Here is a 24,589-nt window from a genome sequence, read left to right on the forward strand (position 1 = left end):
CTAGCAAAATAAGCATGGTAAAGGCTATCCTTGACATTTTAATTGAAAATAAAAATGCAAAACATTATTCTAAATAACAGAAAGCAAATAATAACAAGAGAAAATGACGCTCCAAGCAAAACACATATCATGTGGTGAATAAAAATATAGCTCCAAGTAAAGTTACAGATGAACGAAGACGAAAGAGGGGATGCCTTCCGGGGCATCCCCAAGCTTAGGCTCTTGGTTGTCCTTGAATATTACCTTGGGGTGCCTTGGGAATACCCAAGCTTAGGCTCTTGCCACTCCTTATTCCATAGTCCATCGAATCTTTACCCAAAACTTGAAAACTTGACAACACAAAACTCAACAGAAAACTCGTAAACTCCGTTAGTATTAGAAAATAAAACCACCACTTAGGTACTGTAATGAACTCATTCTAAATTCATATTGGTGTAATATCTACTGCACTCTAACTTATCTATGGTTCATACCCTCCGATACTACTCATAGATTCATCAAAATAAGCAAACAACACATAGAAAATAGAATCTGTCAAAAAACAGAACAATCTTTAGTAATCTGTATCAAACGTATACTTATGGAATCCAAAAATTCTACCAAATTAGAAGTCCTAAGAAATTTGTGTATCAATCCGAAGCAAAAAGAATCAGATCAGAAGCACGTTTCTGTGAATTAACAAAACTAATTTACTGGGTGCAAAAGTTTCTGATTTTCAGCAGGATCAACACAACTATCACCGTAAGCTATCCTAAAGGTCTTACTTGGCACTTTATTGAAACAAAATCTATAACACATGATTACTACAGTAGCATAATCATGTGAACACACAAAAACAGTAAGGGTAAATATTGGGTTGTCTCCCAACAAGCGCTTTTCTTTAATGCCTTTCTAGCTAGGCATGATGATGACAATGATTATCACATAAAATATAAGAATTGAAACATAACGGGAGCATCATGAAGCATATGACTAGCACATTTAAGTCTAAACCACTTCCTATGCATAGGGATTTTGTGAGCAAACAACTTGTGGGAACAATAATAAACTAGCATGGGAAGGTAAAACAAGCATAGCTTCAAGATTTTAAGCACATAGGGAGAAAACTTGATATTATTGCAATTCCTACAAGCATATGTTCCTCCCTCATAATAATTTTCAGTAGCATCATGAATGAATTCAACAATATAACCAGCACCTAAAGCATTCTTTTCATGATCTACAAGCATAGAAAATTTACTACTCTCCACATAAGCAAATTTCTTCTCATGAATAGTAGTGAGAGCAAACTCAACAAAATACTTATCATGTGAGCCATAATCCAATTGAAAACTAAAATCATGATGACAAGTTTCATGGTTATCATTATTCTTAATAGCATACAAGTCATCACAATAATCATCATAGATAGCAACTTTGTTCTCATAATCAATTGGAACCTCTTCCGAAATAGTGGATTCATCACTAAATAAAGTTGACACTCTTCCAAATCCACTTTCATGTTCATCACAATAAGATTCAACATCCCCCAAAATAGTGGGATCACTACTTTCTAAAGTTGACACTCTTCCGAACCCACTTTCATCAATATAATCATCATAAATAGGAGGCATGCTATCATCAAAATAATTTTGCTCATCAAAGCTTGGGGGACAAAATATATCAAATTCATCAAACATAGCCTCCCCAAGCTTGTGGCTTTGCATATCATTAGCATCATGGATATTCAAAGAATTCATACTAACAACATTGCAATCATGCTCATCATTCAAATATGTAATACCAAACATTTTATAGACTTCTCTTCTAGCACTTGAGCACAATTTTCCTTTTCATCATACTCATGAAAGATATTAAAAAGACGAAGCGTATGAGGGAAACTTAACTCCATTTTTTTGTAGTTTTCTTTTATAAACTAAACTAGTGATAAAACAAGAAACAAAAAGATTCGATTGCAAGATCTAAAGATATACCTTCAAGCACTCACTTCCCCGGCAACGGCGCCAGAAAAGAGCTTGACGTCTACTACACAACCTTCTTCTTGTAGACGTTGTTGGGCCTCCAAGTGCAGAGGTTTGTAGGACAGTAGCAAATTTCCCTCAAGTGGATGACCTAAGGTTTATCAATCCGTGGGAGGCGTAGGATGAAGATGGTCTCTCTCAAACAACCCTGCAACCAAATAACAAAGAGTCTCTTGTGTCCCCAACACACCCAATACAATGGTAAATTGTATAGGTGCACTAGTTCGGCGAAGAGATGGTGATACAAGTGCAATATGGATGGTAGGTATAGGTTTTTGTAATCTGAAAATATAAAAACAACAAGGTAACTAATGATAAAAGTGAGCGTAAACGGTATTGCGATGATAGGAAACAAGGCGTAGGGTTCATACTTTCACTAATGCAAGTTCTCTCAACAATAATAACATAGATAGATCATATAACAATCCCTCAACATGCAACAAAGAGTCACTCCAAAGCCACTAATAGCGGAGAATAAACGAAGAGATTATGGTAGGGTACGAAACCACCTCAAAGTTATTTTTCGGATCAATCTATTCAAGAGTTCGTACTAGAATAACACCTTAAGACACAAATCAACCAAAACCCTTATGTCACCTAGATACTCCTTTGTCACCTCAAGTATCTGTGGGCATGATTATACGATATGCATCACACAATCTCAGATTCATCCTACCAACACAAAGTACTTCAAAGAGTGCCCCAAAGTTTCTACCGGAGAGTCAAGAAAACGTGTGCCAACCCCTATGCATAGGTTCATGGGCGGAACCCGCAAGTTGGTCACCAAAACATACATCAAGTGGCACGTGATATCCCATTGTCACCATAGATAAACACGGCAAGACATACATCAAGTGTTCTCAAATCAAAGACCCAATCCGATAAGATAACTTCAAGAGGGAAACTCAATTCATCACAAGAGAGTAGAGGGGGAGAAACATCATAAGATCCAACTATAATAGCAAAGCTCGCAATACATCAAGATCGTGCCATAGAGAGAACATGATAGAGAGAGATCAAACACATAGCTACTGGTACATACCCTCAGCCCCGAGGGTGAACTACTCCCTCCTCATCATGGAGAGCGCCGGGATGATGAAGATGGCCACCAGTGAATGGTTCCCCCTCCGGCAGGGTGACGAAACATGCTCCGGAGAGGTTTTTGGTGGCTACAGAGGCTTGCGGTGGCGGAACTCCCGATCTATGTTGTCCATGGATGTTTTAGGGTACGTGGGACTATATAGGCGAAAGAAGTCGGTTGGGAGGTGCTCGAGGGGCCCACGAGGCGGGGGGCGCGCCTAGTAGGGGGGGGCACCCCCTATCTCCTGGCCTCCTGAACTCCAAGTCTCCAGATCATATTCTTCCAAAAAATCACGCTGCCGAAGGTTTCATTCCGTTTTGACTCCGTTTGATATTCCTTTTCCTCGAAATACTGAAACAGGCAATAAAACAGCAATATGGGCTGGGCCTCCGGTTAATAGGTTAGTCCCAAAAGTAATATAAAAGTGTATAATAAAGCCCATAATCATTCAAAACAGATAATAAAATAACATGAATGCTTCATAAATTATAGATACGTTGGATACGTATCACATGCCGACCGTGGTAGGTTGAGATTGAACATACCGGGCGCTCCCTGAAGTCACCTGGAACTGGCCACGACCACAGTTGCCCGATTTGTGCTTGCACTGTGCACACATGAATGAACACCCATGAATCAGCTAGAACAAAAATGATTCCACGGCGATTTCCGCCGGTTTATTAACAGCGACGGACAGACTGCGATAAGAGATGAGTGAATATTTTTCTAATTAAGTTGATTACCTTCTCCATTAGAAAAATCCCCGGCCCAATCCCGTAGAAAACTGCAGTCGACCAGAGTCTAGAATGTCGGTGAAGATAGGCGGCGGAAAGCGGGGGAGGCAAAATCTGGTGCCATTTGGAGCGCGACCTATGGCCACCGCCAACAGCCGTCGAGCTTAGGGTGCAGAGTTGCAGAGGAGTCCGCGGCGAGTGAGTTGGGACAAAGTGGGCGAGGGTTTTCTTTTCCTTTTGCATGTGTGAGTGAACACGCACGGTTCGCAGAGGCGACGGATATGAACCGTGTGCGATAGTAAATCACCGAGATTGAATGGGAATCCAAATTTCCTTTGTCTTTCATCCATGAGTTTTTTTCTATGATGAACATAAACCCTGCTAATCACCGTGTTCAAATCTGACACTTTTCTGGGTTCATTTACAATATTTAGGGGATTATGTGCATTTTGTAGGCATTAATGCACGTAATTCAAATTCAAACAATTGGTGCATGAAAGGGCGCACAAGTACGGTCTGGAAAAACCATACTCGTGGTATTTAGTAATTTCTCAAGCCTTTTACAAGGAATGGGCAGAGATTTCATTGGAGTTAACCACAAACGCGTCATTTACTGGGTTATCAACTATAGAACAACGAAATATGTGCTTGAAAAACATGACGGCTGGCACGGTGCCATGGTATGGCCTCACCGTGCCCTGGTTAAAAGCTGAGAAGGTTTGATTTATGTCGTCATGCACGCCCTTCATAAATCGAACCATCACTGAGGAAGTTCAATGCTTTCGAGAGCGAAATCACCAAGATTGAAGGGGAATCCAAATTTCCGTCCAAGTTTGTCTTTCAGTTTTTTTCCAACGATCAACATACCTCCTCAAATGAAACGTGTTCAAATTTGACACATGACGCCTGGTGTGGTGCCATGGTATGGCCTCACCATGCCCCTGGTAAAAGTTGGAGAATGTTTTCCTTATGTCGTGATGCGCGCCTTTCATAAAATGAATCATCATCTGAGGAAGTTTCATGGTTTCGAGGGGGAAATCACCAAGATTGAAGGGGGATCCAAATTTCCTTTGTCCTTTGTCCACGAGTTATTTTCTATGATGAGCATACAACCTGCAAATCACCGTGTTCAAATTTGGCACTTTTCCGGGTTCATTTGCCATATTTAGGGGATTATGTGCATTTCCCAGGCATTAATGCGCATAATTCAAGTTCAAACAATCAATGCATGAAAGGGTCCACTAGAACGGCCTAGAAAACCATGTTCGTACCATTTAGTAAATTCTCATGCCTTTTACAAGGAATGGATAGATATTTCGATGAAATGTGTGGCAATAGCCAACCACAAATGTTTGTTTGTTGGGTTTTCAACTATAGAAAAAATGAAATAAATGCTTAAAAAACATGACACCTGGCATGGTGCCATGGTATGACCTCACCATGCCCTGGTAAAAACTTGAGAAGGTTTGGCTTATGTCGTCATGCACGCCCTTCATAAATCGAACCATTGATACGTCTCCGACGTATCTATAATTTTTGATTGTTCCATGCTATTATATTACCCGTTTTGGATGTTTATGGCCTTCACTTTACCGGAGGCCAGCCCGTATTGTTGTTTCTTGCCTATTTCAGTGTTTCGATGAAAAGGAATATCAAACGGAGTCCAAACGGAATAAAACCTTCGGGAGCGTGATTTTTGGAATGAACGTGATCCACAGGACTTGGAGTGCAAATCAAGAAGCAGTTGAGGCAGCCACAAGGGTGGAGGGCGCGCCCACCCCTACTAGGCGTGCTCCCTATCTCGTAGGCCCCTCGGGCATCCACCGACCTACTTCTTCCTTCTATATATACCCACGTACCCTGAAAACATCAAAGGCGACCATGAAAAACTATTTCAACCACCGTAACCTTCTGTATCCGTGAGATCCCATCTTGGAGCCTTCGCCGGCGCTCCGCCGGAGGGGGAACCGACCATGGAGGGCTTCTACATCAACACCATAGCCCCTCTGATAAGTTGTGAGTAGTTTACCACAGACCTTCGGGTCCATAGTCATTAGCTAGATGACTTCTTCTCTCTTTTTGGATCTCAATACCATGTTCTCCTCGATCTTCTTGGAGATCTATTCGATGTAACTCTTTTTGCGGTGTGTTTGTCGAGATCCAATGAATTGTGGGTTGATGATCAAGTTTATCTATTAGAAATATTTGAATCTCCTCTGATTTCTTTTATGTGTGATTATCTTATCTTTGCAAGTCTTTTCGAATTATCAGTTTGGTTTGGCCTACTAGATTGATCTTTCTTGCAATGGGAGAACTGCTTAGCTTTGGGTTCAATCTTGCGGTGTCCTTTCCCAGTGACAGCAGGGGCATCAAGGAACGTATTGTATTGTTGCCATCACTACATCATGTCATCTTTCTTAATGCGTTACTCTGTTCTTTATGAACTTAATACTCTAGATGCATGCTGGATAGCAGTCGATGTGTGGAGTGATAGTAGTAGATGCAGGCAGGAGTTGGTCTACTTGTCACGGACGTGATGCCTATATACATGATCATACCTAGATAATCTCATAATTATTCCCTTTTCTGTGAATTGCTCGACAGTAATTTGTTCACCCACCGTAATACTTATGCTATCTTGAGAGAAGCCACTAGTGAAACCTATGGCCCCCGGGTCTATCTTTTATCATATAAGCTTTCAATCTACTTTTATTTGCATCTTTACTTTTCCAATCTATATCATAAAATTCCAAAAATATATTTATCTTATCATACTATCTCTATCAGATCTCACTTTCGCAAGTGGCCGTGAAGGGATTGACAACCCCTTTATTGTGTTGGTTGCGAGTTCTTTGTTTGTCTGTGTAGGTGTGTGGGACTTTTGAGGAGCCTCCTACTTGATTGATACCTTGGTTCTCAAAAACTAAGGGAAATACTTACGCTACTATTGCTGCATCACCCTTTCCTCTTCAAGGAAAACCAACACAAGCTCAAGACGTAGCAAGAAGGATTTCTGCAGCCGTTGCCGGGGAGGTCTTCGCTCAAGTCAAGACATACCAAGTACCCATCACAAACTCATCTCCCTGCATTTACATTCTTTGCCATTTGCCTCTCGTTTTCCTCTCCCCCACTTCACCCTTGCCATTTTATTCGCTTCTGTTTCCCAATCTCCTCTCTCTTTCATTTGCCTTTTTGTTTGCTTGTGTGTTGGATTAGTTGTCGCCATGGCGCAAGATAATACCAAATTGTGTGATTTTTCCAATACCAATAATAATGATTTCCTTAGTACTCCGATTGCTCCTCTTAATGATGTTGAGTCTTGTGAAATCAATACTGCTTTGCTTAATCTTGTTATGAAAGATCAATTCACCGGCCTTCCTAGTGAAGATGCCGCTACCCATCTAAACAACTTTGTTAATTTGTGTCAGGTGCAAAAGAATAAATATACGGACAATGATATTGTTAAATTGAAGTTATTTCCGTTTTCACTTAGAGATCGTGCTAAAATTTGGTTTTAGTCTTTGCCTAAAAATAGTATTGATTTCTTGGAACAAGTGCAAAGATGCCTTTATCTCTAAATATTTTCCTCTCGCTAAGATTATCACTCTTAGGAACCATATTATGAATTTTAAACAACTTGATCACGAGCATGTTGCCCAATCTTGGGAAAGAATGAAATTGATGATTCGCAATTGCGCTACTCATGGTTTGAATTTATGGATGATCATACAAAACTTTTATGCCGGCTTGAATTTTGCTTCTAGAAATCTTTTAGATTCGGCCGCGGGAGGCACGTTTATGGAAATCACTTTAGGAGATGCTACAAAACTTCTTGGTAATATTATGGCTAATTATTCTCAATGGCACACTGATACGCCTCCAACGTATCTATAATTTTTGATTGTTCCATGCTATTATATTACCCCTGTTGGATGTTTATGGGCTTTATTTTACACATTTATATCATTTTTGGGACTAACCTACTAACCGGAGGCCCAGCCCGTATTGCTGTTTTTTGCCTATTTCAGTATTTCAAGGAAAAGGAATATCAAATGGAGTCCAAACGGAATGAAACCTCCGGGAGCGTGATTTTTGGAACGAACGTGATCCAGAGGACTTGGAGTGCAAGTCAAGAAGCGATCAAGGCGGCCAGGAGATAGGAGGGCGCGCCCCCAGTCTCGTGGGCCCCTCGGGCGGCCACCGACCTACTTCTTCCTCCTATATATACCAACATACCCGAAAAACATCCAGCGAGCCAGCGGAAAACAATTTCCACTGCCGTAACCTTCTGTATCCGCGAGATTCCATCTTGGAGCCTGTGCCAGCACTCCACCGGAGGGGTAATCGACCACGGAGGGCTTCTACATCAACACCATAGCCCTTCCGATGAGTTGTGAGTAGTTTACCACAGACCTTCGGGTCCATAGTTATTAGCTAGATGGCATCTTCTCTCTTTTTGGATCTCAATACCATGTTCTCCCCCTCTCTTGTGGAGATCTATTCGATGTAACTCTTTTTGTGGTGTGTTTGTCGAGATCCAATGAATTGTGGGTTTATGATCAAGTTTATGTATGAGAAATTTTTGAATCTTCTATGAATTCTTTTATGTATGATTGAGTTATCTTTGCAAGTCGCTTTGAATTATCAGTTTGGTTTGGCATACTAGATTGATCTTTCTTGCCATGGGAGAAGTGCTTAGCTTTGGGTTCAATCTTGCGGTGTCCTTACGTAGTGACAGCAGGGGTTGCAAGGCACGTATTGTATTGTTGCCATCGAGGATAAAAAGATGGGGTTTATATCATATTTCTTGAGTTTACCCCTCTACATCATGTCATCTTTCTTAATGTGTTACTCTGTTCTTATGAACTTAATACTCTAGATGCATGCTGGATAGCGGTCGATGTGTGGAGTAATAGTAGTAGATGCAGGCAGGAGTCGGTCTACTTGTCACGGACGTGATGCCTATATACATGATCATGCCTAGATAATCTCATAATTATTCGCTTTTCTATCAATTGCTCGACAGTAATTTGTTCACCCACCGTAATACTTATGCTATCTTGAGAGAAGCCACTAGTGAAACCTATGGCCCCCGGGTCTATATTTTATCATATAAGCTTTCAATCTACTTTTATTTCCATCATTACTTTTTGCGTCCATATTATAAAATACCAAAAATATATGTATCTTATCATACTATGTCTATCAGATCTCACTTGCGCAAGTGGCCGTGAAGGGACTGACAACCCCTTTATTGCGTTGGTTGCGAGTTCTTTGTTTGTTTGTGTAGGTGCGTGGGACTTTTGAGGAGCCTCCTACTGGATTGATACCTTGGTTCTCAAAAAATGAGGGAAATACTTACACTACTATTGCTACATCACCCTTTCCTCTTCAAGGAAAACCAACGCAAGCTCAAGACGTAGCAAGAAGGATTTCTGGCGCCGTTGCCTTGGAGGTCTTCGCTCAAGTCAAGACATACCAAGTACCCATCACAAACTCATCTCCCTCGCATTTACACTATTTGCCATTTGCCTCTCGTTTTCCTCTCCCCCACTTCACCATTGCCGTTTTATTTGCCCTCTCTTTCCCAATATTCTCCTCTCTTTTTCGCTTGCCTTTTTCATTTGCTTGTGTATTGGATTACTTGTTGCCATGGCGCAAGATAATACCAAATTCTATGATTTCTCCAATACCAATAATAATGATTTCCTTAGTACTCCGATTTCTCCTCTTAATGATGTTGAGTCTTGTGAAATCAATACCGTTTTGCTGAATCTTGTTATGAAAGATCAATTCGCCGGCCTTCCTAGTGAAGATGCCGCTACTCATCTAAACAACTTTATTGATTTGTGTGATATGCAAAAGAAGAAAGATTCGGATAATGATATTGTTAAATTGAAGTTATTTCCGTTTTCACTTAGAGATCGTGCTAAAGTTTGGTTTTCGTCTTTGCCTAAAAATAATATTGATTCTTGGAACAAGTGCAAAGATGCTTTTATCTCTAATATTTTCCTCCCTCTAAGATCATCACCCTTAGGAACGATATTATGAATTTTAAACAACTTGATCATGAGCATGTTGCCCAATCTTGGGAAAGAATGAAATTGATGATTCGCAATTGCCCTACTCATGGTTTGAATTTATGGATGATCATACAAAAATTATATGCCAGTTTGAACTTTGCTTCTAGAAATCTTTTAGATTCGGCCGCGGGAGGCACGTTTATGGAAATCACGTTAGGAGATGCTACAAAACTTCTTGATAATATTATGGCTAATTATTCTCAATAGCACACCGAAAGATCTTCTATTAAAAAAGTGCATGCTATAGAAGAAATCAATGTTTTGAGTGGAAAGATGGATGAACTTATGAAGTTGTTTGCTACTAAAAATACTCCTCTTGATCCCAATGATATGCCTTTGTCTACTTTGATTGAGAATAATAATGAATCTATGGATGTGAATTTTGTTGGTAGGAATAGTTTTGAAAACAATGCTTATAGAGGGAACTTTAATCCTAGACCGTTCCCTAGTAATTCCTCTAATAATTATGGAAATTCCTACAATAATTCTTATGGTAATTTTAATAAGATGCCCTCTGATTTTGAGAATAGTGTGAAAGAATTTATGTTTTCTCAAAAGAATTTTAATGCTTTGCTTGAAGAAAAATTGCTCAAAGTTGATGATTTGGCTAGGAACGCTGATAGACTTTCGCTTGATGTTGATTCTCTTAAACTTAGATCTACTCCTCCTAAGCATGATATCAATGAGCCTCTCAAAGCCATGAGAATTTCCATTGATGAGTGCAACGAAAGAACCACTAGATTGCGTGCTAAGAAAGATTGCTTTGTAAAAGTGTGTTCTTCTAGTTTTCATGAAAATAATGATGAAGATCTTAAAGTTATTGATGTGTCCCCTATTAGATCTTTGTTTTGCAATATGAATCTTGATAATAATGGGATTGGAGATGAGTCAACATTAGTTAGAAGGCGTCCCAATAATTCGGAGTTTTTAGATCTTGATGCTAAATTTGGTAAAAGTGCGATTGGAGAGGTCATGACTTCAAATAGAATTGAACCCACTATCTCGGATTTCAAGGAATTTGATTATGATAATTGTTCTTTAGAAGGTTGTATTTCCTTGGTGCAATCTGTTTTTAATTCTCCTCAAGCTTATAGTCAAAATAAAGCTTTTACCAAACATATCGTTGATGCCTTGATGCAATCTTATGATGAAAAACTTAATTTGGAAGTTTCTATACCTAGAAAACTTAATGATGAGTGGGAACCTACTATAAAGATTAAAATTAAAGATCATGAGTGTTTTGCTTTGTGTGATTTGGGTGCTAGTGTTTCCACGATTCCGAAAACTTTATGTGATATTCTAGGTTTCCATGATCTTGATGATTGCTCTTTAAATTTGCACCTTGCGGATTCCACCATTAAAAAGCCAACGGGAAGGATCAATGATGTTCTCATTGTCGCAAATAGAAATTTGGTGCCCGTAGATTTTATCGTCCTTGATATAGATTGCAATCTTTCTTGCCCTATTATTCTTGGTAGACCTTTCCTTAGAACGATTGGCGCGATTATTGATATGAAGGAAGGGAATATTAGATTCCAATTTCCATTAAGGGAAGACATGGAGCACTTTCCAAGAAAGAAAGTCAAATTACCTTATGAATCTATCATGCGGGCTACTTATGAATTGAGTGCCAAAGATGGCACTACTTAGATCTATCCTCGCTTTTATGCCTAGTTAGGGGCGTTAAACGATAGCACTAGTTGGGAGGCAACCCAATTTTATTTGTGTTTTTTGTTTTTTTCTGTTTAGTAATAAATTTTGCATCTACCTTCTGTTTAGATGAGTTTTTATGTTTTAATTAGTGTTTGTGCCAAGTAGAGCCTATAGGATAACCTATGGTGATAGTTAATTTGATTCTGCTGAAAAACAGAAACTATGCACGCACGAAATTAGTTTTGATAAATCACAAAAACGTGATTTTGTGTTGATTCGTTTTTCCTCTAAGTAGTATACAAATTTCCCAGGACTTCCTATTTTTTTAAAGATTTTTAGAGTTCCATAAGTTTGCGTTAGTTACAGATTACTACAGACTGTTCTGTTTTTGAAAGATTCTGCCTTTCGTGTGTTGTTTGCTTATTTTGATGCATCTATGGCTAGTAAGATAGTTTATGAACCATAGAGAACTTGGAATATAGTAGGTTTAAAACCTAAATAAATAAAGAATGAGTTCATTACAGTACCTTGTGTGGTGGTTTTGTTTTCTTTCGCTAACGGAGCTTATGAGATTTCCTGTTGAGTTTTGTGTTGTGAAGTTTTCAAGTTTCGGGTAAAGATTTGATGGACTATGGAATAAGGAGTGGCAAGAGCCTAAGCTTGGGGATGCCCATGGCACCCCAAGATATTCAAGAATAGCCAAAATCCTAAGCTTGGGGATGCCCCGGGAAGGCATCCCCTCTTTCGTCTTCGTTCATTGGTAACTTTACTTGGAGCTATATTTTTATTCGCCACATGATATGTGTTTTGCTTGGAGCATCGTCTATTATATATTGATTTTTAGTTTTCACAATAATCCTTCATGTACACACCTTTTGGGAGAAGACCACTTGATTAGAATTTATTAGAATTTCGCTATGTGCTTCACTTATATCTTTTGAGCTACATAGTTTTTGCTCTAGTGCTCCACTTATATATTTTAAAGCACGGCGGTGGCTTAATTTTGTAGAAATTGCTAGTCTCTCATGCTTCACTTATATTATTTTGAGAGTCTTTTAGAACAACATGGTATTTGCTATGGTTATAAAATTGGTCCTAGAATGGTAGGCATCCAAGTTGGGTATAATAAAAACTATCATAGGAAGTGAATTGGATGCTATGATCAATTTGATACTTGATAATTGTTTTGAGATATGGAGGTAGTGATATTAAATTCATGCTAGTTGGGTGATTATGAATTTAAAGAATGCTTGTGTTGAAGTTAGCAAGTCCCGTAGCATGCACGTATGGTTAAAGTTGTGTAACAAATTTGAAACATGAAGTGTACTTGGATTGTGCATCCTTATGAGTGGCGGTCGGGGACGAGCGATGGTATTTTCCTACCAATCTATCCCTGTAGGAGCATGCGCGTAGTGCTTGGTTTTTGATGACTTCTAAATTTTTGCAATAAGTATATGAGTTGTTTTGACTAATGTTGAGTCCATGGATTATACACACTTTTACCTTTCCATCATTGCTAGCCTCTTTGGTACCGAGCATTGCCCTTTCTCAGCTTGAGAGTTGGTGCAAACTTCACCGGTGCATCCAAACCCCGTGATATGATACGCACTATCACACATAAACCTCCTTATATCTTCCTCAAAACAGTCACCATACCTACCTATTATGGCATTTCCATAGCCATTCCGAGATATATTGCCATGCAACTTTCCACCATTCCGTTTATCATCATGACATACATTACTTTTGTCATATTGCCATTGCAAGATCATGTAGTTGACATCGTATTTGTGGCAAGGACACCATGCATAATCTTTCATACATGTCACTCTTGATTCATTGCACCATCCCGGTACACCGCCGGAGGCATTCATATAGAGTCATATCTTGTTCTAGTTTCGAGCTGTAATTCATATGTTGTAATCAATAAAAGTGTGATGATCATCATTATTAGAGCATTGTCCCCCCAAAAAAAAGAAAAAAAGAGAAAGGCCAAAAAGAAAAGAAAAAAAGAAAGGCCAAAGAAAAAAAATAAAGGGAAAAAAGAGAATAAATAAAAAGGGGCAATGTTACTATCTCTTTTTCCACACTTGTGCTTCAAAGTAGCACCATGTCCTTCATATAGTGAGTCTCATATATTGTGCTTCAAAGTTGTACCATGTTCTTCATATAGCTAGTCTCATATGTTGTCACTTTCATATACTAGTGGGAATTTTTCATTATAGAACTTTGCTTGTGTATTCCTATGATGGGCTTCCTCAAATGCCCTAGGTCTTCGTGAGCAAGCAAGTTGGATGCACACCAACTAGTTTTATTTTATTGAGCATTCATATAGCTCTAGTGTCGGGGAAACTGATCCACGAACACCTATGGGACTGGCGGACCGAGCCCCTTTCGGTTTGGTGGGGGGCGGAGATCGCACGAAGAGCGGATCGAGGCGAAGCACACGAGCAGTTTACCCAGCTGCGGAGCTCTCCGGAGAGATAACACTCCTACTGCTGCATGTCTGAGTGTATTGAGTTCTTGCTCGGGAGCGCTGAGTGCTACAGTACACACTAGCTGCTAGCGAGACCGAGCGTGAGTGTTTTTCTGCCTCCCCCCTTCTACGTTGCGCATGGGCCTCCTTTTATATGCTCAAGGGGTCACCGACAGGTGGCAACGCAGACAAGGGTAAAAATGGAAAGGTGTTGCGGTTGGTACAACTACCTGTACAGTGTATCCTACCTAACCCTGACGCCAGGGGACAAAGGCATTAAATGCCCGTCTGCGTCGCCCAAATAGTGCAGAAATGGACCGTCAGGGACGCCACCGCTCGCCACAATGGCAATCTTGTCAGCGTCGCTTGCCACCGCGCACCGTTGGCTGCACAGCCTCTTGCCACGCGCGCCTGGAAAGGCCCCAGGGCGACACGTTGGTGGATGAGCTGGAGCGCGGGCACAGAGTGGTAGCTTGCCGCGGTCGTTGTCTTGTCGTGTCCGGAAGCTTATCGCTCACCGGGCCTCGCCGGGACGCGTGGCGCGTCGCGTCAAGTTCCTTGAGATGTCTTGGTTGGCCTTCCCGGCAAGCTCCTCTTGCCGGGGCCTTGTCTCCTTGGCTTGAATACTTTGTTCTTGAATGGCTCCAAAGGAACCACGGAGGACCTTGGCGGTCACCCGGCAAGCCTTGCCGCGGGGTGCTGCAACTGCCCGTGCACAAGTTCGGGATACTAGGGTACCCCTACTCTAGTACACCGACAGGAGCCCCCGGGCCTGGGCCACACACGGTGCCGAGCGCTGTTGGGCCAGGCCCAAAACAAGGCACGGGCACGCGCGGCCTGGGTTACGCCGTATCTCACTCCGTATCCACCACGCCCTCCCCGAACGGCATGCATCGAATGCGGCGTCATGGGAGAGAACGTGGGTGGTTTCTTTATTCGGAAAGACGGAAAGTCCACCCGTCCCTCTTTATAAGCAGGGGAAATAGGGGCAGTTTGCCCATCTCGCCGGTTGCCACTCCAATCTCAGAAATCTCCGCTGCTCCCCCCTTCTTCCCAAAGCTGAAAGTGAGCAGCACTCCGCCCCTCATTGCCACCAGCATCACCAACACCGTCGATCTCCCCCACCACCTCCGCCATGGCTCCGAACACCGACAAGGGGAAGGTCGTGAAGTCGGCCGAGGCACAGCGGCTCGCGGCGCTGCGAAAGGAGCGGGCAATCTTCCCCCCCAGCTCGCCGCGAAGGAGCTGAGGGAGTACTACTACCTCTTCTGGTCGACGGAGACGCGAGCGCATCCGCGTACGAAGCTACTCCCAGCTGCCGCTTCGGAACTGGCTCCGAATGGATACCCTTTCTTCGCGTTGTTCTTCTACTGCGGGCTTTGCCCGCCTTTCTCTGAATTTTTCTGTGATATCATGAACACCTACGGGTTCCGCCTCCTTGACTTCACCCCCAATGCTGTTCTGACCATGGCAGTTTTCGCACATCTCTGCGAAAACTTTGTCGGAGTCTATCCAAACGTAGCTCTTTTCCGCCACTTCTTTATGCCCCGAGTTGAGAGAGGGAAGCCTCTTTCCGACGGACGCTTATCTGGAGGGAGATCTCCGCAGCAAGTGGGAAGAATGGAGAGCAGACTGGTGCTGGATTGTCGAGGAGAACCCGCAGCCATTTACCACCCAGCGCCAAGCCCCAGTAGCGCGCGGCAACGGTTGGAGCAACGTGGCCCCGGAAGACAATAGGCTGAAGATTGCCATCACCCGGATCCTACGCCTCAGGCTTGCCGGGCTCACCGTAGGCGCCATTGGCGCAGATTTTCTTCGCCGCCGCATCGCCCCCCTTCAGGAGAGGAGGAGACCCGCCTGGGAGTTCCAGAACGCGGCGGATATCATGAGGCTGCGCCCGAGCCTCAACTTCAACTTCACTATCCTGGAACTGGACGCGATGATCCTGGAACTATTCAAGCGCGATCCTCAACATCCCGAAGCGTTCATGTTGCCGAGGGGTGTCGTTCCGCTGTGCAACAACTCCTCGCTCGACCGCATCCGTGCAATGATGCCGCTGTGCGATTCGCATGGAATTGTCCCAACTTGGCAAGAGCCTGCAGACGACGTCGTGCAGGAGTTATTTGACAGCTTGGTAGAAGTGCCGGTCCGCTCCGATGAACAGAAGAGCCTTACTCATCACACCACCGATGCGGAGATGCAGCGCATCGCCACTAGGCTGGAAGAGGCGGCGGCAGCAACTGCCGCGGGCGAGTTCGGATTCACCGTGGAGGAGGCAGAGGCAGCAGAGGCGGCAAGCCTTGTCGAGTGAGAGGAGCTTGCCGGCGAGGAAGAGCTTGTCGGGCCTGAAGCTGAGTCGAGCGAGCCCGCCGAGGGCGCGAGCGACTCGTTGAAGTTCGGCTCCTCCTCCTCCCCACCTTCAGCCAGCTCGCCGCAAGCGGAGCCCCCAGCTCCACCAAGAAGGCGTCTCCGCAAGGCCGGGGACGTAGCGGGGTGGCAGACGATTCAACAGCCGCCGTGCCGCGCGACACGCTCTATCGTGGCAAGCACTGTTGCCGCGGGAGCGCCTCACGCCGCTGCGGCAACTGGAGCGGGGTCTTCCCGGTCCACCGCTACTGCTCCTGCCAAGCGGACAAGGGAAGCTACTCCTCCGCCTCGTCGTACCGGAGGCGAGCCGGACTTCGATCTCTCCGCGCTCAGCTCCGACGAGGAAGAAGAAGAGTAAGATTCTTTGCTGTACTTGTAGTTCTTCAATTCTTGCTGTGTTGTCTTGTATCTGATTTGCTTTACTCCGAACCCATTCCTTTTCAGGACTCTGGCCCAGAGAGCGGCGAAGAGAGCCAAGGTCCCGGTGATTGTCATCGAGGACGAACCCACCGCGACAGCAGGGGGCGTGTCCGAGACGACCTTGCCGGACCCGGCAACTTTTCCCCAAAGCAGCCCCCAGCGTAAGTATATGGTTTACTTCCTGCTGCCAGGCGCGCATGGGTGCTCTTTCTTTGCTGATATCTAACTGTTGGTTTGTGTAGGAGCAAAGCAGCCTCACCAGGAGTGCCCGAAAGCCGCTCCCGAAATGCCATCTGCTTCGACTACACCGCCAAGGGAGGATTCCCCGGCAAGGGAGCGTTCTCCGGCAAGGGACAGTTCTCCGGCAAGGGACAGCACTGGCGACCCTCCGGTGGTTGAGACCATGACTGCAGATCCTAGTACAGGTAATCCTCTTGCTTGAAAACTTCCCTTGGGTTCTTCTTCTTCTGATACTCTTTTTGGATATTTGCTTGAATTTTCTCCTTTTTCCGTTCGTCAGATCCATCTGCCACGAAGCCGATGGAAACCGAGGTCGCCGGCGAGGAGAACGCGCGCAGCAACACCGACAACGCCGTTGCCACCGAAGGAGAAGCCGGCGCTGATGATCCCGCCGGCGAAGAGGCCGCCAAAGCTGCCGCCGCAGAAGCTGGCGAGGGATCCGGCGATCGCACTGACGGCCCCGAGGCCGCAGGAGCGTCAGGCGCTACGCCGACCGCCGATCCCTCCGCCACTGCTGCAGCACCAGGCTTCGAAGAGCCCCAGCCCGGCGCCTATTTGAAGGCCGGCGATGGCATCTTCATCAAGCTCCCCTGGGCGTCAAGCTCCAGGGCGCCGGTCGAAGGATATATCTTGGATGGAGAGGTGCTCGCCTCCGCTGGGCTGACGCTGGTTGACGCACCAAGCAGCAGTAGTGACGAGCCTGAGGAGGAGCGGCTGCTGCGGAAGCTGTTGTCGCTTTACCGCGCCCGACAAGCCAAGCTGGAATCCCGAGAAGCGCTTGTCGCGAAGGCGGGAGTGGACATCGAGAAGCGCGCGGAGGAGCTCCGGGGTCTCAGGCAGGAAGCTCTCTGATCCCTGGCAGAGGAGCGGGAGCAAGTCGCCGAGGAGCGGAAAGCCTTCCTCCTCGAGAAGGCTGAAGTTGAAGAGCAACAGCGGCTCGCTGCCGAGAAGCTGTCTGTGCAGGAAGGCGAGTTGGCGCAACGGAAGGTTAACCTTGACAGCCACGAGGAGGAGCTTTCCACGCGCGAGCAAACATTTGGCCGGGCTCTCAAGGAAGCAGAGGATGCTGCCGCAGCTGCCGAGGCCGCCAAGAAGGAGCTGGAGACGAAGATGGCACAGCTGGAGGCCGATCTCAAGGCGAGCGGCAAGGAGCTTGCTGCGCTCAAGCGTGAGAGCGAGAAGGATGCCGCCGCTCATGGCGAGCTGCAGGGTCGTCTCGCTGAGAGGAGCAAAGAGCTTAGCGCCGCCAAGGACTCCAACGCAGATCTTGAGTTGAAGCTGACTACTTTGACCAAGACGCTGGACGGCGCCAGGGAGCAGGAGGTGGCCTTGAAGGAGAAGATCAAGGCCGACGAGGCGCTGCTGGCGAGTGCTGCTGCCGCCCAGAACGCTTTTAGGGAGAATGTGGAACACTGGACCGATAGTCTCGTGGATGTTGCCGCAGCCATCGACAGGGAGCTGGCGCAGCTGGGGATGGAGGATCTCGGGTATTCCTCCGATGAGCACCTCCAACCCAGCGCCAAGCTCAGCTTGTTCTTCAAAGGCGTGGCGACGGCCCTCCAGCGACTCCGGGAGAAGATCCCAAAGCAGCTGGCCGACGAGTCGCGCAAGATCTGCGCGGCAGCTCTTCAAAAGGTGCTGGTGAAGGTGGCTTTCCGCAACCCAGGCCTCAACCTCACCAACGTCCTCAGGACCTTGCCGCCGGATGCTAATCTGGAAGCGCTCAAGACCCTTGTCGCAGCCATTGTGGACAAGGTGAGCGGGATCAAGAGGGTTGAGGGCGATCGCGTAGATTAGGCTGCCCGTTTTCTCTTTTTCTTGTCGTTGCTGGTCATGTTATGAGAACATTCTGTTAGAGCTGCGACAAGCTATCTTGTAATATGACTCTATTTTGGGTAGCGATTGCTATGTTATTTCCTTTACTTGATTCCTTCCTTTGTATGTTTTTGCCCTATGCTTTTAGGGAACTTGTCGGCGCAGGCACCTTAGCCGCGAGCGCTGAGTGCGGGACGTCAGCAGCCTGCTAGTGGTGCCGCTACCGACAAGAAACCTTGTCGCAACTAGTCGCAGCTCACTTAAGTTGTTGAGCGGACTCGAAACAAAGTAAGGGCGCAACTAGCTACGAGTTGGTTCCTCCGCGCACAGGTTTTCCACACAAAGCACGGTCGTTCGAGGAAGATAACTTAAAATTTTTAAAACTGATTGCTCAAACTCTAGCAACTTAGCTTTTCTGTCGTTTGCTTCCCGGTAAGGCGAAGCTTCCTCGAATGACACTTGGTCCACACCATTATCTTCTCCTTTCCCCCCGGCAAACTTGTGGGCGAGGGAACCTTCCTTTTTTTGAGAAAAAGAAAGAAGAGAAAATAAAGATATGGAGCCTTACGGCTCGTTATTGCTTACCGGGGGTAGGCGCTGCACAAAATGTCAGATAACACATGCAAAAAGAAACTAGAAAGCATGAAATTGACAAGATGTGCGGAGCACATGAGCTTTACTTATGCACGGGGTCTGCGCCCGGCTTCGTACAAAGGATTACATGCAACATCGGCAAGACTTGTACAAAAGGTGGTTGCCGGAACAGGTTCCGGCAACCGCGCCTTACGGGTAAAACTTACGAAGATGCTCAATGTTCCAGGAGTTGCTCACCGGAATGCCATCTTCGGTCTCAAGGCGGACATCGCCAGGCCTAGTGACTCGTTTCACCCGGTAAGGGCCTTCCCACTTCGGCGTCAACTTGTTGGAATTCTTGGCGGACTGAACGCGCCGAAGAACAAGGTCGCCTTCCTCGAGACTTCTGGCATTAACTTTGTGGCTATGGTAGCGGCGCAAAGCTTGCTGGTATCGAGCAGCTCGTACAGCGGCCTGAAGACGGTCCTCCTCAAGGAGCAGCGCGTCATCTTGTCGCAGCTGCTCTTGCTCAAGCTCATCATAAGCGAGCACTCGAGGTGACCCGTATACGAGTTCCGTGGGGAGAACTGCCTCTGCTCCATAGACTAGAGCAAAAGGTGTCTGGCCAGTGGATCGATTTGGCGTCGTCCTGATCGACCAAAGAAGCACCGGCAGCTCCTCAATCCAGTTCTTTCCGCACTTGCGCAGCCTGTCGAAAGTCCTGGTCTTGAGCCCGTGCAGCACTTTAGCATTCGCCCTCTCCGCTTCACCGTTACTTCTCGGATGAGCAACAGAAGCGAAGCAGACCTTGGCGCCAAGATCTTGGACATACTGCATGAAGGTGCGGCTCGTGAATTGCGTGCCGTTGTCGGTGATGATCCTGTTAGGGATCCCGAAGCGGCAAACAATCGACCTGAAGAACTTGACTGCAGACTGTGCTGTCACCTTCCTCGCTGCTTCCACTTCCGGCCACTTTGTGAACTTGTCGATTGCAACGTACAAGTACTCAAAGCCCCCGACAGCTCGGGGAAAGGGGCCGAGAATGTCGAGCCCCCAGACCGAAAATGGCCAGGATAAAGGGATCGTCTAGAGAGCTTGAGCTGGCTGGTGTATCTGCTTGGAATGGAACTGGCACGCTTCACACTTGGATACTTGTGCAGCTGCATCCTGGAGGGCTGTCGGCCAAAAGAAACCTTGCCGGAACGCTTTGCCGGCAAGTGCTCTTGCACCAATGTGGTGACCACATACGCCTCCATGTATCTCTGCCAACAGTTTTTGTCCGTCTTCCCGGTGAATACACTTCAATTTCACGCCATTGAGTCTTCTTCTGTACAGTGTGTTGTCGACAAACTGGTACATACTTGACTGCCGGGCTACTCTTTCCGCTTCTTTTTGCTCTTCGGGAAGTTCTCCTGTCTGAAGGAAACGGACAATCTGCTGTGCCCATGCTGGAGCTTGCGGCTCAACAACAAGGACTAAAGGCACATCTGCTGCTGCGGGAACATCCGCTTCTACGGCGAGAACCTGCGGCTCAGCCGGAGCTTGACGTTCCCCGGCAAGCTTGCCGGAGCAAAACTTGTCGGGAGCGTCTGCTTCAACGGAACAAACCCTAGGGCTTGCCGGAGCAGACCGCCCCTTAGCATCCTTGGTGTTGACCTTGAGGACCTTCTTGGCGGCGGCTTCGGGGAGCTCTGCCGGAAAATAGTCACCAGAAATCAACTTCCTCTTCTTGCTCTGTCCAGTTGATGGCGTTACAGACGGTTGAGTCAGTTTGAGCACAAAGATCCCTGGTTCCACAGGTAACTTAAGTGCGGCGCACTTCGACAAGCCATCGGCAATGTCGTTCTGAGCTCTTGGGACATGTTCCATCTGTAGGCCGTCAAAGTGCTCTTCTAGCTTTCTCACTTCATCAACGTAAGCTTCCATCAACGGACTCTGATAATTCTTGTTCACTTGGCGGACGACAAGCTGTGAGTCACCCTTGACAATGAGCTTCTTGATCCCAAGGTCTGCTGCGATCCTGAGACCGGCAAGCAAACCTTCATACTCTACGGTATTGTTTGTTGTTTGCTCCTTGGGAAAGTGCATCTGGACTACGTACTTGAGGTGTTCTCCGGTGGGTGCAACAAGTAACACGCCCGCACCGGCGCCTTGCAGCAAGAAGGCACCATCAAAGTACATCAGCCATTCTTTGTTTGCTTCCTTGATGGGGATGCTCGTTTCTGGAATTTCTTCATCTTGTGTTGGCGTCCACTCTGCTATGAACTCCACCAATGCTCTGCTTTGGATAGTTGAAGTGCTCTCAAACTTAAGGCCAAAGCTTGACAGTTCCAGTGCCCACTCGACAATTCTGCCTGTTGCTTCTGGATTTTGTAGTATCCTCTTCAGCGGAAAACGAGTGACAACTGTGATCTCATGTGCTTGGAAGTAATGGTGCAGCTTTCTCGAGGCCGTGAGAAGGCCGAAAAGCAATTTCTGCACACCAGAGTACCTTGACCTAGCCCCCTGCAAAAGGGATCTGACAAAGTAAACTGGGCGCTGCACCATTCTTTTCTGCATCTTCTCACGCGCCTGCGCAGATCCATCTTTGTCGGGACCAGAGCTTGCCGGTGATGTCCCTTGCTTGTCGCTGGATGCATCTGCCGTGGTTGCTGGCTCATCATCCGCCTCCCTCTCTGCTACTAACGCAGCACTAACCACTTGATTGGTTGTCGCTATATATAGCAGCAACTTCTCTTGTGGCTTAGGTGCGACAAGTGTTGGAGTGGAGGACAGGTATCTCTTTAAGTCCTGCAGTGCAGCCTCCGCTTCCGGAGTCCATTTCATTGGACCTACCTTTTTCAATATTTTGAAAAATGGCAGGGCGCGCTCAGCAGACCTAGAGATAAACCTGCTGAGAGCAGCTACGCAACCGGCAAGTCTTCGTACATCCTTGACGCGCTTTGGTGCTTCAATCTGCTCAATGGCCTTGATCTTGTCGGGATTGGCTTCAATTCCCCGCCGAGACACGAAGAACCCGAGAAGCTTGCCGGAGGGGACTCCAAACACACACTTCTCGGGGTTAAGCTTGAGGTTGATCTTGCGCAGATTTGCAAAGATTTCGTCTAAATCTTGAATCAGAGTCGCCTTGTCCTTGCTCTTGACCACTATGTCATCCATGTAGGCTTCCACATTTCTGTGTATTTGTGGCTCAAAAGCATCATGGACTACCCTTGCAAATGTTGAACCAGCATTCTTTAAACCGAAAGGCATCCGTACGAAACAGTATGTGCCACATGGGGTGATGAATGCGGCCTTCTCCTCATCCTCTTCTGCCATGAAGATCTGGTGGTATCCTGAGTATGCATCAAGAAATGAAAGCAAGTCACATCCGGCCGTGGAGTCAACAATCTGGTCGATGCGCGGCAAGGGAAATGGGTCTTTGGGACAGGCTTTATTGACATCGATAAAGTCGATACAAAGCCTCCATTTCCCATTTGCCTTGCGCACTACTACAGGGTTGGCCAACCACGTAGGATGGAGCACTCCTCTGACAAGGCCCGCTGCTTCCAATTTCTTGATTTCTTCTGCGATGAATTCTTGGTGCTCCACTGCCTGTTTCCTGACTTTTTGCTTGACGGGCCGCGCATGAGGACAGACGGCAAGATGGTGCTCGATTACTTTCCTGGGAACACCGGGGATGTCAGATGTTTGCCACGCAAATACGTCGACGTTCGCCCGCAGGAAAGCAACAAGCGCGCTTTCCTATTTAGGGTCGAGAGTGGCACTGATGGTGAAGGTACCACCAGTGCCATCCTCCTTGGCGGACACCTTCTTGGTCTCTGGTGGATCTGCCATTGTCTTCTTACACTTGCCGGTGGAGCTCGATGGTGCGTCCTCGACGGTAGCGCAGCACTCCGAAGAGGTGCGCTTGCCGGAGTGGGCATCAGAACTCTTGCCGGACTTGGTCTTCTTCTTCGCCCCAGGAGCTTCAACGGCAAGTGACTTGCGATCTGCTGCGGCTGCTGCTTCCCGGTAGATCTTGTCGGCGCAGATAAGAGCATCCTTCTTGTCACCAGGGACAGAGATGACACTTATCGGGCCTGGCATCTTCAGCATGTTGTATGCATAGTGAGAGGCTGCCATGAATTTGGCGAGTGCTGGACGACCGAGTATCCCATTGTAAGGCAACGGAAAGTCAGCAACGTCAAAAGTGACCCTCTCAGTCCTGAAGTTCAACTCGCTGCCAAATGTCACCGGCAACGTGATCTTTCCCTTCGGCTTGCTCCTTCCCTGATTGATTCCTTAGAATGTGCCGGTCTCTTCGAGCTCGCCATCAAAGATCTGGAGTTTCTAGAGTACCGCGGAGGAGATCAGGTTCAAGCCGGCCCCGCTGTCAACTAGCATCTTAGTGACCTTGAGGTTGTGGATAGTTGGTGAAACCAACATCGGCAAGCACCCGACCGCAGTTATGCGATCAGGGTGGTCCTCAATATCAAAGATGATAGGCGTGCTGGACCATTTCAGAGGCTTGCGTGACTCGACGGGTGGTTCTGCCGCATTGACTTCCCGCACCCATTGCTTGAGCTGGCGGTGTGAAGTATGCAGATAAGCACCGCCGTCAACGCACAGGACCTCTGTGGCTTTCTGGAACTCCTGCTCGTCGGTCTCGTCATCATCCATATCTTCATCGTCGTCGTCATCTTCATCCTTGTCGCGGCCGCGGGGAGGTCTATCTCCTTACCGCTGCTTGGCCTTGCCGTGGCGTCCTCCTCAGCCGGGGCGTTTCTTGCCGGCTCCTCCAGCACCTTCCTGGGCCTTCTCCTTGTCGCGTCGCTCGTATTCAGCCTTTTACTGCTCGACAAGCTGCTCGACTTTCTTGCATCTCTGGAGGTCATGGCCCTTGGTGCGGTGGATCTTGCAGTACTGCTTGTTGGTGCCGTCCTGCTTGTCGGCGACCGCCACAGCCTGGTAGTTGGTTCCTATGGCAATCTCCCCGCCGGAGCTACCAGCTTTGGCTTTCTTGGCGCCACCTCCATTGCCGGACTGCTCAACGACTAGCACATCTCTGCCTTTCTTCTTCCTATTGTTCCGCCGCCGGTTTTTCTTTGCCGGGGCAGCCTCCTCACTATCAGATCCTCCTGCTT

Source organism: Triticum dicoccoides, chromosome 5B (genome assembly GCF_002162155.2).
Source record: "Triticum dicoccoides isolate Atlit2015 ecotype Zavitan chromosome 5B, WEW_v2.0, whole genome shotgun sequence".
In the NCBI taxonomy this organism is placed as follows: Eukaryota; Viridiplantae; Streptophyta; class Magnoliopsida; order Poales; family Poaceae; genus Triticum; species Triticum dicoccoides.